Genomic DNA, 16811 nt, shown 5'->3' with positions numbered 1-16811 from the left:
GCAACACCAAATATGCCCAGACATGACAAGACTTTTAAATAACAACAGAAGAATTCTATCTCCTTTCCTGTTCGTTCCATGTTAACTTAAGGAGATTGGTGCTGACTTTCTGGAATGGGTGCAGCAAGCTGTAAATGATGTATGAAAATTAAATGAAAAGTCTCTGCCCAGGACACTGTGCACAGCAATCACTGCTGAGGCAAGTTAATAGCTCCTTGCTCCTGTACACTCTGACATGAGACAGAGCCAGAGAAGCCAGCAAAGCAGAAATTGGAACAACTACCCAAAAATATCCTGGACAGGACGTCTGCTGATTCTTCACCCAACCTCATTTTGGGAGGTAGTGTCCTTCAACGGGGTTGAAAGGAAAGAGACCCAAATGTTTATAACCCTTCCTGTACAGGCCAGGTGGTTTGCTCACAGGTAAGGAACAAGTCAGACCATGATGCCAGCTTCTCAGGTCCTGTTTTTTCCTGCCTCTCTTTCATAACTTTGTTTACTGTCCTCCTGTGTTGCAACATCAGGCCCCCGGGGCTGTGCAGTTGGAAGAGACTGGCATCAAATGGGCAGAATGAAGCTGCTCCAGGAGTGTGGGCTCAGTTGACACTTGGTGGTTGTGCCAGCAGGGCTGGGCACGGTGGCAGAGGGCAGTTGTGTGACCCAGTTACTGGAAGGCTCCCTGGTAGAGCCACTGCAGTGTGATGGTACAAACAGTGATTATCAATACCATTAACAATTCATGCAGGCCCAGCTTCTGCACAGGCTCTGCCATGTGAACAGTCTCTGTGCAGGTAAAGAGGGCACTGCAGCAAGAGTAAAAAGCTGATATCTGGGTACTGATGCACTGATGCTCTTCAGAGCTTTGGGCTTGACCTGCTCTGTGATGGACTGACCAGATGTTTCAGCAAACCTCCCTCCTCTGGCATCCCCTTTTGGACATTTGCTATGTAGCTCTCTGCACTGCTCCCTTTTTGCATAAGTAACTGGTGCAAGTGCAAACTAAATCCGTCAGAAATTACAAAATAATACAAATTAAGCAAGATGCCATTTGTGTGGTACTCCTTCACAGCTCAGAAGCAGAGGGAGATGGGATTTAATTTAGGCCAGTCCTCTGCTGCATTTCTGATAAAGGATTTTTAATCTAGTTGTAGGTTGATAAAAATACCCCTCTCTGATCCTGCAGGCAACTTTTTCTGCCAATTTTCTTTGCACGGAGGAAGAGAGGGGAAGAAATAATTGAAAGAACACTGCTGCATAGAAAATGACACTGACGGAGTAATGCACTTTGGAACTGCGTGCTCTGCCAAATCCTTGTTTTCTACTCTTTTTTCCTTCCTTTTTTCTTCAGAAATTTAAAGCTATTGGTATTCATCAGCATGATTAGGTGTTTTTTTTTTTCCCTGAGCACTAGCCAGGTAGCAGTCTTTTAAATACGAAATGATTTGATTCCTCTATTCTGGAGTGTTTTTTCAACTTTCAGAGTACAAGTTGTTCCCTTCCACCTCAAGCAGAAAATTTTCAGGGTTAATTTATTCATCTAATTGCTGGATGCACATGTGGTATTGCAGTCCACAGTGATTTTATGGACTTAGGGCTATGGTAATGACTTAATAAACATGCATGTGTACATGATTTGAAGGCAATGTATTCTCTTGAATGTAACATTTCTGAAAACACGGCATGAAAAATAAAAGGGTAGCCAGAGGCATATTTCAATGGAGGCGTGAAATGCTGAGCTTTTAGTATTTTTTCCAAATTAAAGACTCTGTTTAGAAAAGGTACTACCTGTCCAGCTTTCTGACAATTCATGGGCATTTGAATGATCAAAAAAATCTCACAATTCAACACTTTTTTTTCCCCCCTCATTTGCCTCAATGCTCTTTTGAGCCTTGGTCTGGGGACTTCAATTTAGTGTGCAAGTATTCATAGAAAAGCAAAGTTCAGCGGAGTGGGGAAAAGGAACAGGACAAATTTGATGGACAGCTTTCAGGAAGGGCATGTTAGCAAATCTCTGTTGTAGTCCATGAAAGGGTGCAGGAGGCCAGGAGGGAGGGACAAATTTCAGGAGCTGTTGATTGAGGGGCTGGTTAATTACGCCACGCCAGCTTAAACAAAACCCAGCACAAACGCACCTCTGTTAAAGTGTATGAATTTACTCTGGTGAACTGTTGAAAGGAGGAAAGGTTGGGCTCTGTAAACATTGGCCAATTTATTATGCTTGAAATTTAAAACTATTTTTGATTCTCCCATTGTCAATTATTAAACCTGATGGTTTGGATGCAACTTCCCACTTGGGAATGAACCCAGCACGTGCCTGGGGTGGTGACCCTCTGCATGGCTCCTTCTTTTCTCCTCTACTCACTGCCCAAAGCAGGGCACCAGCAAGGATGGGGCTTTGACCCCATATGGCAGCTCATTTGCTCTTCTCCAGTCTAACAGAGCCATGATATGGGCTGGCAGTGCTGCATGAAGTGCTAATATGTTGGGTTTTTTTTTCTGATGAGGGCAATTTCCACTGGCAAGCAAGCACCTTCTTGAGTGGTCCCTTAATAAATGTCTGGTGAAAAGGTTGTTTCTCTGACAACTCGGAGAAAGGAGCTGCTTGCAACGAGAGTTGTTTGTTATATTAGGTGGGAGGACTCTACTTCTTTAAACTTTGCTTTCCCAAATATATACTCTTTTGCTTCATATATCTAGTGGAATGGTTTATAATGACATCCCGATCATTAAAACTTGAGACCAGGTGCCATGTTGTTGTCCAATAGCAGATATAAAAATCTTTGAGTCTTGGAAAGGCCTGGATAAGTGTTTCAGCCATTGCCTAGGCCTGATACCTGCAATACTTCAGAATAATTTTTTTTCCTGGAACTGGACAGGTCACAAAGTTTCTGAATGTTTTAGCTCAATTTTGAACAGCATTTGGCTCACCTTTTAGTATAGCTGTGGTCTGGATGCCAGAGGCTCACCTGCACTTAGCATCTTTGCTTCCTTTAAGCTGTGACCAGAAAATGTCTCACTGGCAACACTTGGCTGTCCCTTGAGATGGAAAAGCCCTCCCTGAACAGTCACAGTGAATAAAGCTCCTGCCACAATGGCTATTTTTGACCTCAACCAGATGAGTCCCCTGGGGATACCCGTAAGCATCTCAGCATGCTGTGGCATGGATGCCATCTCAGCCTGCTCTGGCTCAGGAGGCTGGTTTAGGACATGACTAGTTTGGTGTCTGAAGGCAGATGTAAAGAAGGCCCCGAACCTTCAGAGAAACCTGTGTTGATGGGAAGGAGCATCCTGCATCCCACTGTCCCTGACTTTGTAATATGTATTTGCCCATCCAACCCTGCCCCTGAAAACTGTCATTCTGCTGGAACTGATTTTCAGGTTTTGTGGCGGTAAATGGGGATGAATTGTTCTGCTTGAGCCATGGCATTTTTCCTCCAAAAAAGTCACACTTTTTGGAGAAAGATCTGGTGAAGGACATGACTTTGTGTCTTGCCCTGCTGAGGCACAGTTGAGGTTTTCTCTTGCTTCTTCCCTGCTCCCAAGAAGCCAAGTTTAACTTATCCTTCTATTAAAGGAAGGAGCTAATGCAGAAAAATGAGCCATAGAAGTGCAAGTCTTTTGAAGCCTGTGGTGGTTACAGCTGTTGGCTGCCTTGGTGAGAGCCACATCTCCCTCCCCTGTGCTTGATGCAAAAGCAACAAGAGAGATATTATGGATTTCAGTTAGGTTTATTCAGTCTGGAAGAAGATATGATGAAATGGTCTCCCATTTTCCCTTTTGCTGCCCTGGATATTTAAAAGCAGGAGAATTTTGTGTGCATCTGTCCATCCCTACAACTGCTGTAGGTCCTTGCTCATGGTGCTTAGTGGCTACTCAGCCGTAGCAGCCAATAACACCCAAAAGGGCCACGAGTTCCCTCTGCCCTTGGTGTCCAGCACTGTGCCTCCATTCTGACTGTAGTTCTTATGCTCCCTGCTGCTTCCTACACCCATTATTTTTCATTTTGCCTCTGCTAGCTTTCTAGCGGGGTGCCATTTGTCACAACTGCTTTATTGAAGCAGGGGAGAGATTGGGCTGGGGGTTGAGTATGCACAGCTTCACAAGTTACTGCCACAGCACCAGATCCCATCAGCAAAGAGCTGAAGGTGACTGCAAGCACATCCTGGAGAGTGTCATTCGTTACTCCCACGTACAAGCAAGACAAAGATATTCCTCTTTGCCCTCTTGGGAGGTGCTATTTAAAGGAGAAAAAGGCAGGTCTCTCTTCAAAGAGCATACAAGCTAACCAAACTAGGCAAGGGTGGGAGAAAATAAATATTATCCTGACTACTGAGATCAAAAGCAAGGCTTGGAGGTGCTAAATGATTTGCCTGAGTTGGTATAAGCGCTCTGTAAAAGAGCAGGGGTTGGACGTGAACCCAGAGCTCTTGCCCAGCAAACAGCGTCCTCTGAAATACAATGTGGTCAAGAACATGGCAGTTTCATCAAAATCCAGCAGTTGCCTGTGAACTCTGACACCTTAAAACAAGTGACATAATTAAAACAAAAAAAAATTAGTCTGTTTATTTTTCTGGTAGTATTTTTATAGTATGAAAACTGGTTGGGTTTTTTCCCCTGCTGTTTTCATTGTTATTTGTTGTTGTTACTGTATTTAATAACTAATAATTAATTATTTTTCATAGCAATATACATCAAAATTCCTGAGTCTAAATGTTCCAGAATTCCTGCTCTCAGAAACATTTGCAAGTTAATTCCTTCCTCTGGCTTTGAACTAAAAGGTGTTAGAATACATTGGTGTTTGTCACAAGACAAGTCTCATTCTGATGAAGGATGAAGAGCAATGTGTTTTGAACTATTTTTAAAAAATTGCCCCTTGATGGTCATATTTTACGTAGTTAAAAATAGGAATGATCTTCATTGTACTGGGAAATACACTTGCAATACACTTGTGTTATTTTCAGAAAGACTGAGCTCTTCATTACCTACAAAAAAATTTTGCCTCATACACTCAGACACTATGAATATAACCCCTTAGTTAACTATTTAATTCCCCTAAATTAAGAAATAACATTTAGAATATTAGCATGAAGACATTTGGGTCATTAACACCAGCATTATCTTCTGCATCAAAAGTGAGAAAAATTTTTTATTCCTTCCTTGAGATAGAGCGTAAGGTTATATTTTTCTGGATGAGAAAAGGAGAGCTTGATTCCTAACTCTTAATTCTCTATTTCTGATCAAAAAAGAGCACAACCTGGGTTCATTTTTCTGGCTGTTGTTGCAGGCTGTCTGGCCCCAAAGGCTGTTCAGTTCAGGAGAAGGAAGTTAAGTTACTGCCCCTGACAGACCTCTCTGTCAACTCTTCACGATATCGATGCTGGTTTGTTTGGTGGGAAAACACCAAAAGTCAACACCAGGAGGGACTGGAAATAGCACTCAGATGGTCAGGGGACACAGTGGGTCGGTGGAAGCACATGAGAGAGCTGAGCACAGTAAGGAACCGTTTAATGGAGCCATTTAATGACTGCGTAACCGTGTTTCTCTTTGGCTACCAGCATCCCCCTGGAGCACTTGCCCACTGGCCAGCAGTGAACACATCTGTTGTTGGTAGAGATTTTTCTGTTGACTTCTCCTAGGCTCAGGCGTGAAACCCCTGCTTTGGGGCTGAGGGCAATTACTGCTGCATAGCCCAGACATGTGGGGCTGATTAGTTCCAGGCTAGATAGGGAGAGGGTGCTGATGGTTCCCAGGTAGAAATGGAAATAGGACAGATGCTTGCTCCTGGCAGGAGTGTGCTTAGGTTGAGGCTCATTCCAGAGGAAGATTTGGGTACCCAAAGAAGAACAGAGGCAAAGTTAGGTCTTGCAGACAAAACTGTAACATGAATCTGCTGCTGCCTAACCCCGAGAGTGTCTGGGTTCAAAATCTGTTTAAGCATCTGCAGCAGCACTTCTGTGTGCCTGGGGCTGCCCTGCCTTATTGTGATCTGGGGACTTCACTTGAAAGTGCATTGAGCACCACTCAGAAACGCTCCTGAGGTGTGCAGGTGACTGTTTCAGGTACCTGAAGAGAGGCAAAGGCTGTGTTGGTCATATCCACGGAGAAGTTGCATCCACAAAGGTTTTTTGAGGACTGTGTCTCTGAGCTGAGGTAACCAAGTTCTGCCTCTCCTGCTTTTGTGCCTGAGGCTGATCTGGGTCTCATTCTTCAGCCCAGGAGTGAGGAGCAACTGTCTGTGATGGTGGCAGGTGATTGAAGAGGGACCAAGGACCACAGTTACCAAAGATATTCCTGTCACAAAGAGTTGGGAAATTTTTAGTGATAAGAGGGATGCACACTAGGTTTCTTGGTGATGCTAAGTGCTAGGCTGCAGCTCTACCTGTGCATTAATGAAACACTAGTGAAGTTAAAGCTGAACTGAGTCTCACTGCAGAAGAGCTGGTTAACTTTTATTTTTTTTGTTTGTTTTGGGTATTTTTTTTTGTTTGCCTTTTTTGTTATTACTCTCTCTTTGTTTTTTTCTTTTTTGTTCACAGAACTGTGCTTTTATGCTTTTCCATTACACAATTTTATGCCACTACTGTGGATGAATTAATCTTCTGAGAATGGCTGTGGCTGTCCTTTACTGATGGGGGAGGAGGGCAGCAGGAATGACTTCAGTGCTTCTTTAATTACTGATCTCATTAATTACCCTCCAAACCAAGTGGGTTTTTGCTCAGGGCTGTTTCCACAAGCCAGAGTGTCCTTCTGGAACTGGTTTACACCTGAAAGGGTAATTGCTTCCTGACTCTATGCTTAAATATTTCCAAAACCCAACAGCATCTCATACAGCTTCATCACACCCCTCCTCCCTCTGCAGCACCAGGCTTACCCCAGTTAGGAAAGTTCCTTATTTAGGCCCATCTTAAGACACCTGCCTGATAATAATCCAGACACAGCCTGTAGCAGTTTGGATTGTTTTTCCTCTGCATGCCTGATATGGTCAGGACCAGAATTTCCACCCTGTGGTTTATATCTAGAGATAAATGCGATTAGCAAAAAACACGTGGACAGACTCAAAATGGACAGTGCTGAGCCTGAGCAGCCTCTCAGCAAACTCTCACCCTGCAGCTCCTTCTGCTGAAATTGCTGAACTCTGTGCCTTGGCCCACAGGATACACTGGTACAGTGCCAGAGAAACAGTCAAAAAAGGAAAAAAAAAAAAAAAAACCCAACCCAACCTACCAGAAATCCTCTTTCCTCTGGAGGTCCCTGAGCAAATGTGGTTCTGGCAAGGAAGGAGGATAAAAATGATCCTCTTTGTGGGTGCACTGCACCAGCTCGGTGCTGCCGTGTTGCTGCTCTGCAGGCACTTTATGAGTGATGTGACAGCTTCCCTGACTGAAGTAATTCCAAGTACTGTAACATGAAGTGTCAAGGCAGACAGTAGAAAACATTTCAATCCTTTTCATTAGAACAAAGCACTATTCTCTTGACGGCTTTCAAATGCATATTGTTTAGCTATTATGTGCTAACCTTGACTGTTATATTCCAAGCACAATAGCAGTGGGAGCTTTCTGCTTTTTTTTGTTCATTTCTGATCATGGTAAGAGGATTTCTCTTTTTTTGCAGGGTCAGTAAAATATTCAGTTATAAAGGGAAAAAAAAAGTAAAAAGAAATATTTATGTTGCAGAAGCAGTGAGAAGAAACTTTGAGGTCTCCTCTTGTGTTTAGTTTTCAGGTGGGTCAGATGGTTCCCAGTATGGATTTTTACCCCAGAGTGGCTTGTACTTCTCTTGACAGAAATCAAAGACTGCAAGTGCATCCTACCTAGACTGCTCATGTGACAAGTGACAGGCTGATGCTAAAGTGACTGCAATGTCAGCTGCTGAAAGCCTCAGGCAATGTGCAGCAGGTAAATGGTTAATTAAAATTATTCTTCAAGGATACCTTTAAAGGAACAAGGAGCCTTTCCAAAGCTCCGCAGGGAGTTATTGATGGAAATTGCTGCTCCACTTTTTCTCTCAGGGATACACACAGGGTGGGTTACCTTAACAGTTTCTGACATTTCATCCGCCTGACCATGAGGCTGCTGAGATTGGAAGATTAAATTGCTCCTGAAAGAATGAGATGTGACACAGGTGAAAGCCAAATATAAAGATACCAAAATGTGTAAGTAACACATGAAAACCCCTGATAAACCCTGAGCTCCTTTTTAGGACCAGGTGGGCCATGAATGCTGGAGGACAGAAGTTCTCCTTGTTCTCTCAAAGGGCTTTGTACCCTCTGCTTGCCCAAGGGCCTGATTGATTTTTTTGTCCCATTCTCTGGAGATAACCTTTTCCAGTTTCTACAATCTCATGTATTCCTCATACTTTTCTCTCTCATCTCATTCTTTACTTTTGAACAACCTCATTTTGTTCCCCTTACAAAACTTCGTCTCAAAGTAAAGCATTTCCCATCCACATCCAAATCTTTCTTCCTGACCTCTTTATTTCTTCCCATCTATTCCTACCTTCTCCCTTGCACCAACTCCCACTCTCATTTTTTCCTACCCCAAACTGGAACTCTAAAATTACCCTCTCCTGCTGCCACCCCTTCCTCTCCAGAGGATTCAGCTCTTCCCTTTCCACTGTTTGATTTTTCCTCCTTCCTCAGTGCCAATGCCTGACAGAGGAGTCCCTGATTATATGTCTTCATTGTAATTAAACTGGGCCAGAGCCCATTTGCTGGCACTAAGAGCAAGTGGCACAGCCTGGCTCACATCCATACAGCTAAACTCTCTTCCTCCCATAACAGGATGGCTTTATCCTTTCTGCCTGTTGGGAACAGCCCTTGGCAAGTGCTGCTCTCTGAACCCTGCCCAGACACGGTCTCTCAGAGTACTCCCTAGGACAAGCCAAAACTGTGCCAGGGAGCATGCTAATAATTAAACATTATAGACTGTGCTACAGGCCTTGGTGCTGTTTAATTTGCTTGTAAAAATGCAGCTGAGAGAGTGGGAGGGGCAGTGTCCTTGCCTTCAGCCCAGGTATCCTCTCACATGGCTGGTTTGGCCCCTGTGAGGACAGTGGTCCCTGAAGATTGAGCAGGAGCCTCTGGAAGCAGAGACCTCTTCCAAGCATAAACTTGGCTAAACATGGGCAGGCTTTTTTAATCTAATGGGGCTGTGGGAAGCATGTCCTTGGTTAAACTTGTGCCCTCCAGCCACCACTGCCAGGTTCCTGCCCCCAGATTTAATCATCCAACCAAGGATTTCCTTGTGTTTTTTTTAGCATGAGTTAAAAACCCAGTTTTTTCTGCTCTGCCCCTGAGGTGAGGATAGTAAAATTCAGCTAAAGGGGACACGCACATGGGAAATTCTAACTCCTTTAGTTAACATTTAGCAAAATTTGTATCAGCTGAAAGCAGGGTCTTATTGAGTGTAGGTAGTGTAAAGTGTTTTTGTAGTGAGGGATAACAGCTTTATCTGCCACAGGTGAGTGTGGGTATGCACACAGGCTGGGAGGGTGGTGCTGGCACAACCCCTTTGACAAATCACATTTACCTGAGACCAAACACATGCCAAATCAAAAGGAAGGCCCTAAGCTCTTGGGATGGGTTTGGGAATAATGTTCTGAACAGGGTTAGGGTGAAATTGTGCTAAGGCAGAGATAGTGTTGGTCCACTAGCTGCAAACCTGGGATTTTGCTCTGACCCAGGGGTAAAAGCAATGTGGAAATCCTCTGTAACCAAATAGTCACCCCTCATGTTTTTATACCCTGAAAGGGTTTGAGATAATTAGCACATTCACATCCAGGTGACACATCTGGTGCCTGTATATATGTGTGTATATTTATAGCCAGCCAAAATCTAACACCACTGCATATTGAAATGGTCAAAGTAGAGAGGTAAGTTATTGCTGTTTCCATGGCTTTGAAAGTCTCATAAGCAGCCAGGAATAAAAACAATAAATAATTACTGTGTTACTGAATACTAATGTTATTTCTGAAATAACCATGTATATTTTCTGAAGGTTTTGCTTGTCTTTTAAGCCTGAAATAACAGGCAGGCAATGTCTGTAAGCCACTTTTTTCCTTTTTTCAAATATATATATATTTGTAGATTGGATCAGTGATCGGTTCTCTGCATTAACAATGAATAAAAGCCTTGAAAGCAGCTTTTCAGTCAGTGAGTGCTGCCTGGAATTTGTCTTGGACTGCAATTTCAGGTTTGGCCCTGCAGACAGTAATATGTTCATCATCTCATTCTTCATGGAACCACCTCCTTGTGTACAGCATGAGCAGGAATGACTGAAACTCGGGGGTTGCCAAAGTGCTCTGTATGCCATTTTGTCCTGGGTTCTCCTTGTTTTTTTTTTTTTCCCAAGCTGCCACCCTGGCAGTCGATCCTTCCCCAGTGCAATGAGGGCTCTGTGGGAGGCTGAGCTGGGTTCTCAGCCCTGTGTCTGGTTGTGTGGTCTGAGGCAGAACATTTACCCTCTGCAATGCAGCCCATGTGCCAGGCTGCACACCTTGCTCATCCTAGCTAGTTCAGAGATGTTGCTTCCTACAATTCCTTTTATTTTTTTACTCCCCTAAATCCTACTGTCTTTGAAACTGAAACAGATGTTCACATTACATGCATATTAGCACACAGTAAGTCCATCCAAGGCAACAGAAAAAACACTGGTGGGACTGTCTTGTATTAGAGAATAAGTAACAGTGACTTTGTGTGCTCTGTGGGAACTGACAGGACTCTCTTGCTGAGCAGAATGGCAGCAGAAGACAATTAGTGCACAGATAAAGGAATTGTGTTATCTCCTGGTGCTGTTCAAGTTGTTGGGAATTTTCCTTTGACGCCAGCAGTGATGGGAGCTGAACTGAGACACTTGCCTTTTTATGGACACATTTTTCTTTTCAGCTCAGAGATAAAGATTTTTGGAGGAGGAAGGCAGTGACTATCAAGACAGAAGATGGCCGTGAAGGCAGCAATTGCCTTGGCAGGTCTGAGTGCTGTGGCACCCAAACACAAATGCTTGAACAGGAGGGAAGAGAACTCGAAACTGGGACCCTCCTAGGAGAGAAATAGTGCAGAGCAAGTGAAGGGGAGCACAGGACAGCAGGACAGAGGTGAGGGATGGGAAAGCCAGGCAGGCCATGGGGCTCAGCACAGCACAAAGAGCACCCAAATCTCAGACCTTTGGTCTCGCCTTGGTGTGGCATTTTGGTGGCTCAGCAGGCTCATGGAAGAGTAATTGTCCAAAGCCTCTCTGAAAGAGGGATAAAACAGAAGCTAAAACACAGAGTCTGTAATTAAAAACATTCAATCTGGAATCCTGTTCAAATAGCTCTAATGTCTTCTGCTGGTTTGTCACCCTTCACACCTTTCTAAGCTGCCCATGTGAGCACTGCAAGGCTGCAATTTGCTTCCGAGAGGAGCTGTGTTTTCTGCAGATTCAGAGCTGCTCTGGGCTTTGTGACTTTGCAGTTTTTGGCAGAATCCATCCCATTTTCTTTCTCCTCCTGCCCTGTGTGGGTGGAAGCCCTGTGGGGAGGGGGGCAAGGTAAACAGAGCTGAGCAGAAAAGGTTCAGGGAGGTTTTCCACTGGGGAAATGGAGATCTTGTGTTGGGAGCCCAGTGTCCTCAGCTGGACCCATTCCAGATCCTTCTCCTCTCTTCTGCACTCAGGGAGGATTTAAGCCTTTCCAATACAAGCCAGGAGTAATAGCTGGGAGAGATCTTGGATTTCTATGGATTTTGGCTCAGACCAGACTTCTTTCCACTTCCCAAGGAAAGTGCACTGATAGCCTGATTTATGCACCCACCTTTTGCTGGGACTTAATGAACGATTTTATGGCACACAGCTTTTCCAGCAGTGTATGCTGGCCTCCCTGCACAGCAATAATTGCACAGCAGATGTGTATGGCCATGGGACATCCAGCTGATGACAAAAGGTGTGGTGACAGGAGTGACTCTGCATTTCTCTCCTTTCTCTTCTTCCCAGGTTCTCCCAGGCAGGAAACACTGCCAAGGACAGGCTGGAAGTTCACGTAGCTTTCCTGTGGATTGAACCTTCTTTCTTTCTGACTGTGTTCTTACATTTCAGTGAGGCACATCAGCCCTTGAGGGACATTGCAGCTGGCACAAGGCTTGGCTCTGGGGAAGTGTATCCTTGGGAAGCTCACTCATTTTGCTTGCTGTTGGGTCAGCCCACCATGTCTTAAGTCTCTGTGTTAATTGCAAAACCTCTGTCCAACACTCCAACAGGGCAAGTAAAAAAGAAGCTGCAGCATTTTCTGGCTTTATTTCAGCAGTTTAATATGGTACTTAACCTCTCTAGCTTCCTTCTGTGAGCTTTGCTTATGTGGGTGTTGGGGAAGCTGCTTTCTGCTGTGTTCTGCCTTTTGCCTGTGCTTTTTACCTCTACTTGATAAAGCTGCTATTTCCACAGGAGGACCTGGAAATCCTGGCACACTGAGCACTCAGTACCTGCCTTTGCTGGTCACCTGGGGTACTGAAGGTTCAGCCCCCTCTCAGTGATAAGGTTTGTTGAGCCAGGGTCTGTGAGGTCTCAGAAGTAATTTGTGAATGTCTCTACTTAAGGGATAGGGGTGTTTTGTAGGAAATGCCTCAGTTCTGCTGGAGAACACTTTACCTTGGCTATCCTCAGCCAGCCAGCCCCATCCAATCAAGAGGAATTCCCCTCTGGTTTTTTAATTAACCATCTTCCATATCTGGTGTTTCCTTTTTTAGAGGATGTGAAGAAGGCACAAACCTAATTTTTCTGAAGCTATTTCTCTGTGCAGACTCAGCAGCAGAATGCTACACTTGGATTTGGAATAGATACCTGGATGCTCTGAAGGGAGATCACTGATTTTCCCTCCTTTACTAAGATCCTTGTTCTTGTCAGGAGCATGAGATGCACATCCCAGCACACCAAAAGGATCCTCAAGTCATGGAAGCCACTGCAGGCTGAAAAATGGGAGTGGTGGACAGGATAGGGATAATCTTGGCAACATATTCCTAGGGATCTGGAAGGAGGGAGCTGACCACACTGAAGTGACAGAACAGCTCCAGGGCAGTAAGGGACAGCCTCTCCCTGGCCAAGCTGGGGCATGAGGGTGACCCCAGCCTGGGGTGAGGGCAGTGAGGGTCTGAAGGTGATGGGCAGAGCTTGATGGGTCCCTCAGCATTGCCAGAGAAGGCAAGAGCTGCACCAGACCCTCACAAAGGGTGCAGCCAGTAGGAAATGGATCCATGAGTCAGAGCTGGACACAAGGACACAGCATGGATCCAAAGTCCATCCAAGACAGGACTGGAGACATGCAGTGGAGTGGTGCAATGCTTATACCAGCCAATAATTTGTACTCACTAATTTTCTAACTAGAATGTGCTATGATTTTAATCTCTCCATCATATTCCTGAATCTCACTTTGTTTTGGATGCTGTATGACGGGAAAACAATGTGAGCTGAGGACAACAGCATGGGGTCTTCCCTAATATTCACTTCTGATTAAAAAAGAGATTGAAATTTTAAAATGGAATTTCACAAAGCTTTTTGAATCTCTGTGTCCTAATTTAAAATAATTGATAACCATGCTGGAATTAGTAGGTTATGGATTTTATTCAGTCTTTGGGACAAACAGTTATACAATCTTTTTCAGGCGAATGGTATTGTTAGAACAAATTTGTTATCCAGGCAGAGATGATCTGTTTCCAGTATTATCCAATACTTTTAAGAAAAAAATTGATATTCTTGTTATCATATGTATTTTCGTAAAAGCTCAGATTTATCCAGCAATAACAGACCAGCCTATGCTGAACTGTCTTAAGGACTGAAGCACATGCATTTGTTTTATTACAGCGTCCTTTTTGCAATCAATTTTCATATTTATGTTGGTCTGGTGCTCAGGGGAGCAACATGCACCATGAGCAATTTAGAGATACTACTCAATATAGCAGAAGTAAAAATGAACTATTCACAAAGCTCAGCACATTTCCATAGTCACAGGTAGCATTCCTCCTTTTGTAAAACACCAAAAAAAGGGCAGCTTTGCAAGAGAAAGGCATAGTTATTACTGCTTACTCTCGTGTTATCTCTGTTCCACACCACTAATCATGTTTGATTTATCAGTCAAATTTTCCATTATTAATGGAGAATAAAATTCAAGGCTTGATTTCAGAAGAACAAACCCTCTGCTCTTAGCACAGCCATTAGATTGGGCCTCTAATTGTCCTGTTCACCTTTCCCCTTTGCATGGTAAATCATTTCTTCTAGGTCAGCATTTTCTTCATAAATATTTGAATTTTTTGGTTTTTAAATGGACAAAATTACCTAGAAAAGGACTCAGTGTCAGCTCTCTAGCTTGTGTAAGAGCAAGGAGAATGCCTGCCCCCTGAAGCTGGCACCTGGGAAGGAGGGAGTCCCCTTGGTGAAAAGCAAGTAATGAAGCTGCTCTGCGAAGCAAAAATCATCTGAGAGCAGAAAGTAGGGCAATCTTTTGAATATGAAGTTGTGAGCCTCCAAGGAGAACCTGTGAGTTAATTATTGTTAGGTTTTCAGTCTCTGGGGCCTCTTGACCGTGTCTTCCTTGCCTTCCTCCTTGACCTGCCAGGACCTGCCCACATGGAATTCTTTGTCCTGCAGGTCCCTCAGCTTTTCACTATAACTTTTCACCTACAGATTTTCACCTGCCTGCCCTCAGCTTTGCAGGGATGAGCAGGCTTGTGATATGGCTTACACTAAATTAACTTGCTTGCTCCCTGCTCCCTTGGCTCTTCCATTAGAAGGTAGTGCAGACTTCCCCTGGAGATGAGAGAGAGGCTCTGGAAGACATCCTTGGAAACATAAGCCTAAAAAACAGACTGGATTTTTAGAATAAGAGTTTAAGGTGTTTAAGTGATCAGTTCCTCTCCAGTGCTACTCAGATTCCCTGGCTGCTTAAGAGTTTCAGGTGTGTGAAATCAGGGCATCTAACCAGTGACTGGTGGCTCCAGGTGTCTTAATACTGCAGTGCACAAAACTGCTATACAGGGAATAAGAGATTAGATATAATATATGGAAATTAGACAGCTTTGACATATCTTTAGGCACCTGACATGGGAGAAGCCAACCCTCTAATGACCCAAAATTTTGGCTCCACAAGTAGATAGGGAAGCTGAGAGTTGGGCTCTCCTTTTAGAAGAAAAATGATATATATACTGTGACTCAACTCTATTTATATGTATAAAATCAAGAGAAATTTTCCATCTGCTTTTAGTTTTGCATAAAGAGAAACTTCAAAGGCTTCCTCACTGTTTATTTTTATGAATGAACATGTAAAAACATACATACAACTGCACAAATACACAATCTTGAGCAGAGGAGGGGTGTATGCACACACACAGTTTGGTGGTGGATCCAAAACTGTGTTTTTGTGCAGCAAACAAGCCCCATGTTTCAGCCTTGACAAAGGGCACAGCCCCTCAGAAAGCACCATTGTGTTAAGAAATTATATTTTTGAATAATGTGGGAAACTTCCCATGTTGGAGGAATGGGACAGGGCCCCTCCTGATGAGTGCACAGAGGTGAAAAACAGCTCTGGCCCCACAGGGGCAGCATCCATCACCCTGCAAACCTCCCTGGGAGTCCTGCACAAACTGCACACTGCCTGTTTGGATCTGCCAGCAGCAGTTTTCTGACTCCAAGCACCATATCACTGCCTGGCACACATATTTCCCTTGGATGAACCAGTCAGTGCCTGGGTGACTGTTTGGAAAAGCTGTGCAAAGCCTGGCTGAACACGGAAACTTCTGCACCTTGTCTGTCTTGTGTGCAGGATGAACCACAGCAAATCCTAAGTCATCTCGTTGCACTTGGAGTAGTGACAACTCCCCGACACATGGAAAGGGGCCAGCTACCAGACCAGCTCAGTTTTCCTTGTTTAATCTCTTAAGCACATTTTCAGGCTTAACTGCTTGAGTGGCAGAACCCCCATCAGCAATTTAAAAAAGCAATTATTTTGAATCTCTTCAGAAAATATTTTTATCTGCACGATTCTGCTCAGTGGCTGCATATTAGAAATGGTATGAATCACTCCAAAATATTAATTGATAAGATTCAAGAACTTAAAAACATTATTAAGAGCAGGGTGTAAGGCATGCACAGTTCTGCTCTGGCCAGGGGGGACACAGCATTTTAATGAAAGAGTGTTAATTATCACAAAGATGAGAGAAAAATCTTTAGTTGAAAAGTTCCCTATATGATTGGTTATGCTTTATGCCCTCCACTTCACACAAAAAGACATGCGAGGCGAGTTATAACTCCGCAAATCCCTACTGAAAAAGTCACTTTTCCAGAAAAGTATTTTTTTTCATAGCACTGTGCTCTTGCGAGCCACCATAGCAAAGGCATGAGTGGCAGCTCCGTTCCCTCTGATCTTCCTGCTCCCAACAGTTCTGTTTTTGTAAGAACCGTCTATTGTCTGCAGTTATTGAATGACATTTAGGAAAATTTCCATTCGTGTTTTCCTGTGCATGCAGTGAGTCTTCCAACATCCTCCACTGGTTATCAGGGAGTCAGAGATAAAAGGGACCCACTGGCTCGCTTAATTTGCTGCACCTGCCTTTCCCCTGCTCAAGCTTGTCCTCTTTTTCAGAAGTGTTTACCTGATTAGCACATACAATTACTGATGTGTGCACGAGGCTAGTCCAGGTTTCAAATGTTCCCTGAACCTTTCCCTCCAGATCAAAGCTCCCACGTCCTCCCTCGCCAGATCAGCCTCCTGCTGAAGCCAGTGTGACTTTGGCTGTTAACTTTGGCCCACGAGCACATTCCTGGAGTGCAGAATTAGGTGAGGGCTCCAGCATT

The 16811-nt window shown here is 44.0% G+C and overlaps 2 long non-coding RNA genes across 3 annotated transcripts in view; one reads left to right on the top strand and one right to left on the bottom strand.

Annotated features, from left to right (window-relative positions):
- LOC135302443 (uncharacterized) overlaps positions 1 to 9138 on the bottom strand; it is a 29320-nt gene extending 20182 nt beyond the window's left edge. The window contains exons 1-4 of the long non-coding RNA XR_010364052.1: positions 9001 to 9138; positions 7931 to 8097; positions 7225 to 7398; positions 6064 to 6291 (exon numbers count right to left, since the gene is read on the bottom strand). This is a non-coding gene — a long non-coding RNA (uncharacterized LOC135302443). The remainder of the gene's footprint in view (positions 1 to 6063; positions 6292 to 7224; positions 7399 to 7930; positions 8098 to 9000) is intronic.
- A 170-nt stretch (positions 9139 to 9308) lies between these two features.
- Positions 9309 to 13094, top strand: LOC135302444 (uncharacterized). Of its 2 annotated transcripts, none has more exons than XR_010364053.1 (3): positions 9309 to 9870; positions 10715 to 11091; positions 12716 to 13094. It is a non-coding gene; the product is annotated as an uncharacterized LOC135302444 (long non-coding RNA). The 2 variants fall into 2 exon arrangements; XR_010364054.1 differs by having other exon boundaries at positions 11651 to 13094.
- Positions 13095 to 16811: the final 3717 nt, after the last annotated feature.

Source organism: Passer domesticus, chromosome 6 (genome assembly GCF_036417665.1).
Source record: "Passer domesticus isolate bPasDom1 chromosome 6, bPasDom1.hap1, whole genome shotgun sequence".
Taxonomy (NCBI): domain Eukaryota; kingdom Metazoa; phylum Chordata; class Aves; order Passeriformes; family Passeridae; genus Passer; species Passer domesticus.
This window is presented reverse-complemented; position numbering and strand designations above follow the sequence as displayed.